This window comes from Felis catus, chromosome B1, assembly GCF_018350175.1.
Source record: "Felis catus isolate Fca126 chromosome B1, F.catus_Fca126_mat1.0, whole genome shotgun sequence".
Taxonomy (NCBI): domain Eukaryota; kingdom Metazoa; phylum Chordata; class Mammalia; order Carnivora; family Felidae; genus Felis; species Felis catus.
The window spans coordinates 115,331,492-115,340,084 of record NC_058371.1 but is presented as its reverse complement, the minus strand read 5'-3'; the positions used below and the strand labels follow the sequence as shown (position 1 = coordinate 115,340,084).

At 36.1% G+C, this 8,593-nt stretch overlaps 1 long non-coding RNA gene across 2 annotated transcripts in view; it reads right to left on the bottom strand.

Moving 5' to 3' along the window:
- Window positions 1-6,199: 6,199 nt before the first annotated feature.
- LOC123384992 overlaps window positions 6,200-8,593 on the bottom strand; it is a 118,048-nt gene continuing 115,654 nt past the window's right edge. For both annotated transcript variants that reach the window (XR_006596883.1, XR_006596884.1), the window contains one exon: window positions 6,200-8,187. This is a non-coding gene — a long non-coding RNA (uncharacterized LOC123384992). The remainder of the gene's footprint in view (window positions 8,188-8,593) is intronic.

Here is an 8,593-nt window from a genome sequence, read left to right as displayed (position 1 = left end):
TGGGAGGGGGGATGGGCCAAATGGGTAAGGGGCATTAAGGAATCTACTCCTGAAATCATTGTTGCACTATATGCTAACGAATTTGGATGTAAATTTTAAAAAATTAGGGGCGCCTGGGTGGCTCAGTCGGTTAAGCGTCCGACTTCAGCCAGGTCACGATCTCGCGGTCTGTGAGCTCGAGCCCTGCGTCAGGCTCTGGGCTGATGGCTCAGAGCCTGGAGCCTGTTTCTGATTCTGTGTCTCCCTCTCTCTCTGCCCCTCCCCTGTTCATGCTCTGTCTCTCTCTGTCCCAAAAATAAATAAACGTTGAAAAAAAAATTTTTTTTAAAAATTAAATAAAAAAATTAAATTTTCTGATTAAAAGCATAATATATTTTCAATGTTCACTGAAGAAAATTTGGAAAATTAAAAACATACAAATGTACAATAAAAAAAGATATATGAATAGCAAAGTGCACATGGAAAGACACTTAACTTCATTAGTCATTAGGAAATACAAATTAGGGACACCTGTCTGGCTCAGTCGGTCAAGCATCTGACTCTTCCGCTCAGGTCAAGGTTTCACAGTTCGGGAGATCGAGCCCCACGTGGGGCTCTGTGCTGACAGCCCCAAGCCTGTGTTGGATTCTCTCTCTTTCTCTGCCCCTCCCCTACTCATGCTTTCACTCTTTCTCTCTCTCGCTCTCTCTCTCTCTCTCAAAATAAATGAACAGTAAAACAAATAAACTAATATATATATATATATATATATATATATATATATATATATGAAGTACAAATTAAAACCACAATAATTAACCACTATACAGTTTTGGGGATGTCTGAAATTTTAAAGACTGAGTATACCAAATATTAGCAAGGATGTAGAAGAACTGAAGCTCTCATGCACTGCTGGTGGAAATGTAAGTGGTAAAGCCACTTGGGGAAACAGTTTGGCAGTTTCTTAAACCATTAAACTTATACCTACCATACGGCTCAGCAATCTACATCTAGATATTTACCCAAGAAAAATGGAAGCATATCTCCAGACAAAGACTTGTACATAAGTGTTCATAGCAGCTTTAGTTTGTTATAGCCAAAAACTGAAAATGCCAAATATATATCACCAGGTAAGCAGATAAACAAAAACAAACTGCAGTATATCTATGCAGTGGACCACCATTAAGCAATAAAAAGAATAAACTACTAATACACTTAATAACATAAGTGAATCTCAGAATAGTTATTTCTTGAACCAGGACCTCTTCTTTCTGTATACTTATGTCAACCACATAAAAAGTAGAGTGTATACTTATGTCAACCACACTTCAATTTTAAAAAATAAATAAAAATGAAAGTATTAATAAAATTCAAGAACATGAAACTAATTTACAATAACAGAAAGCAAATCAGTAGTTTCCTGAGAATGGAGGGTAGAAAGAAGGTAAGAGGAATTATAAAAGTGAATCAGAATAATGGGTACATTCATTATCTTGATTGTGGTAATGATTTCACAAGTGTATGCTTATGTGCACTTTAAATGTGTGATTTAATTTTTTTTAACGTTTTATTTATTTTTGAGACAGGGAGAGACAGAGCATGAACAGGGGAGGGTCAGAGAGAGGGAGACACAGAATCTGAAACAGGCTCCAGGCTCTGAGCTGTCAGCACAGAGCTCGACGAGGGGCTCGAACTCATGGACCGCGAGATCATGACCTGAACCGAAGTCGGCCGCTTAACCAACTGAGCCACCCAGGTGCCCCTAAACGTGCGATTTTAAAAAAATAAAATAAAATAAATGTGCGATTTATCTCAATTATACCTCAAAAACTTAATTTAATTATTTAAATTATTTAATTTAAAAATTACAAACGCAAGAAGATACCACTACAGACACACTAGAATGGCTAACACTGAAAAGCTGACAGTACCAACTGCTGACAAGTATTTTGAAGAATTTGAATCCTCATCTTTAGCTGGTGGCAGGTATAAAATGGTAACAACTACTTTGGAAAACTCTTTGTCAGTTTCTTATATAGTTAAAAACACATCTACCCTATAACCTAGCAGTTTCACACCTAGACAATTATCCAAGACAAATAAAAACATTCATCGCTCAAAAAAAGTTGGTGACATATAGCTGATATATCAGTTCTATTTTAGCCAAAAACTAGAAAACAAAACAATGAAATACTACCTAGGATTAAAAAGAAGCAATCTGGGATGCCTGGGTGGCTCAGTCGGTTAGGCATCTGACTCTTGGTTTTGGCTCAGATCATGATCTCACGTTTTGTGAATTCAAGCCCCTTGTCAGGCTCTGCATGCAGTGTGGAGCCTGCTTGGATTTTCTCTCTCCCCCTCTCTTGCTTCTCCCCTGTTCATGCTCTCTCTCTCAAAGGAAATAAATAACATTAAAAAAAATTTTTTTAACATTAGAATGGAGATTCTAGCCAAGTCAAGTAAGAGAAAAAAAAGGCATCCAGATTGGAAAGGAAAAAGTGAAACCATTTCACTTCTAAGATGATCTTATAGTCTAATATACAAAACAGTCCTATGAAACCCACATAAAAATTATCACAACTAATAAACAAGCTCAGTGAGCTTGCAGGATATAAGATCAATATGCAAGCATCAATTGCACTTATATATACTAGCAATGAACAATCCCCAAATGAAATTAAGAAAACAATTCCATTTACCATAGCCTCCAAAAGATAAAGCATTAGGCGAGGATGTGGAGAAACGGGAACCCTCTTACACTGTTGGTGGGAATGCAAACTGGTGCAGCTGCTCTGGAAAACAGTGTGGAAGTTCCTCAAAAAATTGAAATTAGAACTACCCTATGACCCAGCAATAGCACTGCTAGGAATTTGCCCAAAGGATACAGGAGTGTTGATGCACAGGGGCACATGTACCCCAATGTTTATAGCAGTGCTTTCAACAAAAGCCAAATTATGGAAAGAGCCTAAATGTCCATCAACTGACAAATGGACAAAGAAGATGTGGTTTATATATACAATGGAATATTACTTGGCAATGTGAAAGAATGAAATCTGGCCATTTGCAGCAACATGGATGGAACTGGAGGGTATTATGCTAAGTGAAATAAGTCAGTCAAAGACAGATACCATATGTTTTCACTCATATGTGGATCTTGAGAAACTTAACAGAAGACCATGGGGGAGGAGAAGGGGAAAAAAAAAGTTACAGAGAGGGAGGGAGGCAAACCATAAGAGACTCTTGGATACTGAGAACAAAGTGAGGGTTGATGTGGGGTGGGGGAGAGGGGAAACTGGGTGATGGGTACTGAGGAGGGCACTTGTTGGGATGAGCACTGGGTATTGTATGGAAGCCAATTTGACAACAAATTATATTTAAAAAATAAATAAATAAAAAAAATTTTTAAAGATAAAACATTAGAAATAAGTTTAAGAAAATAGTACATGTCTAATCCACTGAAAAGTATACATATTGTTAAAAGAAAATACATAAAATCTAAGTTAATGGAAAGATATCCCATGTTCATGTGTCAGTAGATTTTATATTGTTATGATTTATAGATTCAACACAATCTTTATCAAAATACTAGCTAGCTTTTTTTTTTTCAAAAATTAACAAGGTGATCCTAAAATTCACTTGGAAATGTAAGAGATTCAAAATAGCCAAAACAACCTTGAGAAAAAAGAACAAAATCATACTTCCTGATTTCAAAACTTACTGCAAAGCTACAGTCATCAAGACAGGGACTGGCATAAGGACATGTGGCAAACAGAATAATAGCTTCCTCGAAGATGTCCATATGCTAATCGCTGGAAATATGTTACCTTAGACAGCAAAGGAGAATTTGCAAATGTGATTACATTAAGGATCTTGTAATGGGAAGAGTATCCTGGGTTATTTGGGTGGGCCCAATGTAATCACAAGGGTCCTTATATGTGAAAGAGAAAAGCAGAAAAGTAAAAGTCAGAGAGGAAGATTTGATGACAAAAGCAGAGGTCAGAGTAATAGGATTACTGACTTTGAAGGTAGAAGGCAGCCACGGGTCAAAGAATAAGTGCAGTCTATAGAAGCTAGAAAAGGCAAGGCTTTAGAGCCTCCAGAAGAAGCACAGCCCCGCAAACAAGCTGGGTTAGCCCAGTGAGACCATTTCAAATTTCTGACTGCCAGAAATGTAAGGGTATAAATCTGTATTGTTTTAAGACACTAAGTTTGTGGCAATTTGTTACAGCAGCAATAGGAAACTCATAGCAAACATACTGATAAATGGGATAGAATTGAGAATCCAGAAATAAACCTTTATGTTATCATTTGATTTTCGACAAGGTGCCAAGACAATTCAATGGGGAAAGAATAGTATTTTCAATAAGTGGTGCTTGAATAACTGGATATCCACATGCAAAAGAAGAAACTTGGACCTCTACCTCACACCAGACACACAAATTAACTCCCAACATATCATAGACCTAAATGTTAAAACTATAAAATTCTTAGAAGAAAACAGAGGAGTAAATTTTAAGTTAATCAATAGTTTTTTTAGATATGACATCCAACACACAAGCAACAAAAGAAAAGGATAAACTGGGTTTTTAAAAATTAAAAACTTTCATACTTCAAAGAACACCATCAAGAAAGCAAAAAGACCACTTGTAAATTAAAGAACATATTTGTGAATCATATATTTGACAAAGGACTTATATCCAGAATATGTACAGAATTCCTATGATCAATAATAATAAATAATCCAATTTTAAAATAGGCAAAGGAGAGCACCTGGGTGGCTCAGTAGGTTAAACGGCTGACTCTTGATTTCAGCTCAGGTCATGATCTCACAGTTTGTGAGTTTGAGACCCACATAGAGCTTTACACTGATAATGCAGAGCCTGCTTGGGATTCTCTTGCTCTCTCCCTCTCTCTCTGCCTCTCCCTCACTCTTGCTCTCTCTCTCAAAATAAATAAATAAACTTAAATAAATAAATAAATAAATAAATAAATAAATAAAATAGGCAAAAGAGCTGAATAGACATTTTTTTCAAGATAAACCAACTGGCAAAAAACTATATACAGTATATGAAATGATGTCTGACATCATTAATTACTCAGGAGATGCAAAAAAAAAATCACAATAACACTTCATACCCATTAGGAAGACAGACAATAACAAATAACCAAAAAGACAGACCATAACAAGTGTGGTGTAGATGGGGAGATATTAGGGTCTTCATACATTGTTGGTGGGATTATAAAATGGTGCAGCCACTTTAAAAAACAGTTTGGTTGTTTCCTCAAAATGTTAAACATGGAGTTACCAGATAACACAGCAACTCCACCATTTCCTATCCAGCATTCCACTTCCTTACTCAGCAATAAAAAGGGATGAAGTACTGATGCATGCTATAACATGGATGAACCCTGAAAACATCGTGCTAAGTGAAAGAAGCCACTCATAAAAGACTACATAATTGATGATTCTATTTGGCAAATCTGGAAGGGTCTGAAAAAGAAAGCAAATCAAAGGTATGGAATAAGATTATGCACAGTGCTAAGTACATAAAAATGAGAAGGACCAAACTGCATGGATGTAGGTCTTGAACGACGACTATCCTTCAGCCACCCACATAGAGGTTTCAAGAAATAGGATTGTAGCCCTGATTTTGGACTGAGTTACTAAATGCTACTGGTAGGGCGGAAGGATAGCGGTATAAGAGAATCAATCAGGTACTTTGTGGAAAAATAGGTCATATGTTCTGCTATTTTCTCCATGCAGTGAGGCTGAGTAAGAAAGGTAAAGTGCTCTGGAGCAAACTAGATGAAGGGAGAAAATGGGGGAAATCCAGAGACTGGAGTGTTCTAAGAGCAGCTATAGTAGTAGCAAAGGTGAAGGGAAGCTTAATAGACAAAAGATTTTGGTCAGAGTAAAATGTATGAAATTTTGATCTATCAGAAAAATTCATGGTGTAACTATGGGAATGGATGGTTCCAATAGAGTGAACACAAAATTAACTGGAGAAAACGAAGGCTAGAAATTTTACGTTTTTTAATGTTTATTATTTATTTTTGAGAGAGAGAGAGAGAGAGAGAGAGAGAGAGAGAGAGAGAAAGAGAGAGTAAGTAGGGGAGGGACAGAGAGAGACACACACACAGAATCTGAAGAAGGCTCCAGGCTCCCAGCTGTCAGCACAGAGCCCAACATGGGGCTCAAACCCACAAACCGTGTGATCATGCCTGAGCTGAAGTCAGATGCTTAACCAACTGAGCCACCCAGGTGCCCCTGAAAGCTAGAATTTTTAAATGACTGTTTGCCACAGGTACGCTGACACTTTCCTCTCTGACAGGACAGAATGTAGGGACGACAGTTGTGAAAGCCCTCTCACAGTTGTGAAAGATGTCAACGAGTGAAGAGAAATGATTAGGAAGTCTGTAAATGACATCAATAAGAAAGGGAGGAGAACCATATAGCCCGATGGCGTGAGATGCCAAAGACAATGGGCTTTGCCAAAGGATGGAAGGGAGATGCTTTAACAACTGGCAATGGGAAGCCAGGTGGTCTGCAGAGGGACAGCAAAAGCTCTGCTCTGGGGCACGGCACCTTCATGGTGTTCTGACCTTTGGAAAAGCTTTATGATGATGAGAGACATCTCAAAAGTATTTTTAAAATCCTTAGTTTAATAGTTACTAGAATTTTGATGGGGAAAAGAATGTTAGTATATAACAACAACCAAAAAAAAAAAAACAGACAAAAAACAAAAACAAAAACAAAAAAGCAAAAAACAAAAATTTCAGAATTGAAATGAGAAGCAGTCTGGTTTTTGTTGCTTTATTTTGTTTTAAAAAATAGTGAGGGAAATAACAAAGTCAGGGTAAATCTATTATTAATGATGAACTTAACTAAACAAATTGGGTGAATCCAAATTTTGGAGAGCTTTGCTTTGAAGGTTAACAAGTTTTCATTTTATCCTAGGTCAATGCATTCATGGAAGATTTTTATTAAAGAGGTGTATTGAAATTAGTGTTTAAACTCAGTTAGAATGGAAAGAAGGAGGTATCAACAAATCACTTCTGCAACAGTTTCCAAATGTGTTCTAGCTGAACTAGAAAAAATATAAAGCATCAAAAATATACTAACATATACTAACATTGTATTTGACTCATTCATTCATTCATCTAGTTGCCATCTATTGGGTACCTATCATGTGCAAGGCTATCTGGTAGATTCGTTTTTCCTTTGGCAGGCAAATTATTGGTGACCTAAAATTCCATGTTCCTTAACTGCCTACCAAATCCTAATCCCAAAATCCCAGGAGGGGACTGTGGAGGAAACTTTCTATATCTATAACAATCTTAGAAAAAAATTAATTAGTAACTATTAATGGGTCATCGATTGTTTTTATTCATTGGGGGAAAAAGGAAGATGACAGTAGCATCCCATTGTAGATAATCTTCAGTGCATCTCTTTTCCTCATTCAAATTTCATCCCTTGATCGGTTGCAGAATTTACTCCAAGAAATTATGATCTCCAAAGCAAAATAAAAAAGGCGAGTTCAGGAATATTCCCTTAAACTCTTGTGACTCAAAAACTAGTAGATATGTTTTATCAAATAGTTTTGCCTCTAGTGGAAATATCACTATTGCTGTGTTCTTTTTCATTAAATCATTCTTCAATATATAAAAGAAGTAAAATCAAATTGTTTGTTTTGTAACCAAACAAGAAAAAGCCATTATCAATAGAATGAAGAATTTATCTTTGAGAATGGAAATTAATCAAATGATTTAGAAAAATTCTTAGGTATTCTAATCATCAAATACAAAAGACTTACATATTTAGAGTCAAATGGATTCAGTTAGAAATCAAAGATCTTGCCTCTAGCCCAATTTGAGCCCTAAAAAGAATTCTGATGTCTCTATAAATCGTATATATATCTGTCTTCCATAATACCCATATTCCATTCACGTAAACCTTTAAATAAATGTTTTAGTGTAGCAAAACCCACTAGAAAAAAATCATAAGCTACAATTCAATTAGGAAGAGGAGTTTTTGCTTCAAAGTGCATTTTCCATCCAGAAACCAGAGAAATTTTCCTTTCAGAGATTGTCAACCCCCTGGACAGGAGTTGGTATTTTAGGGTAAATCTCTCGCCACAGAAACTTACATGCTATTTCATGCACCTTTACCTCATTCTCAAGCAGGAAAACCTACTCTGAATCCAAAGGCTGAAAAACAAGAGAGAACCACATTGGACTCAATCAACTTAATGACCACATCTGCTACTTTAATAGCCAATGCTAACTTCATTGTCACTGTAATTCCTGACCCAGAATGGCTCCCTAGATGTTCACAATTCTATTTCCAGTATACTATAATGTTTTAGGTAATGAATGGAAATGACAATGAGCTCTATATCATATGATATAAAAAAGAAATGGGATGGTTCACTGATTAAATGGTTTATCTAACATAGCATTACAGTATGTACTAAGAAATGCATTGTCATAAAATCTCTGCTAAAAATTAATATTTTTTATAAAGACTTAAGGGGCATTTAAAAACCTTCCAGTACATAATATCATTATTTTACAAATTATTAGTCAGTTAAAGATAGACTGCAAGTTTGGGGCG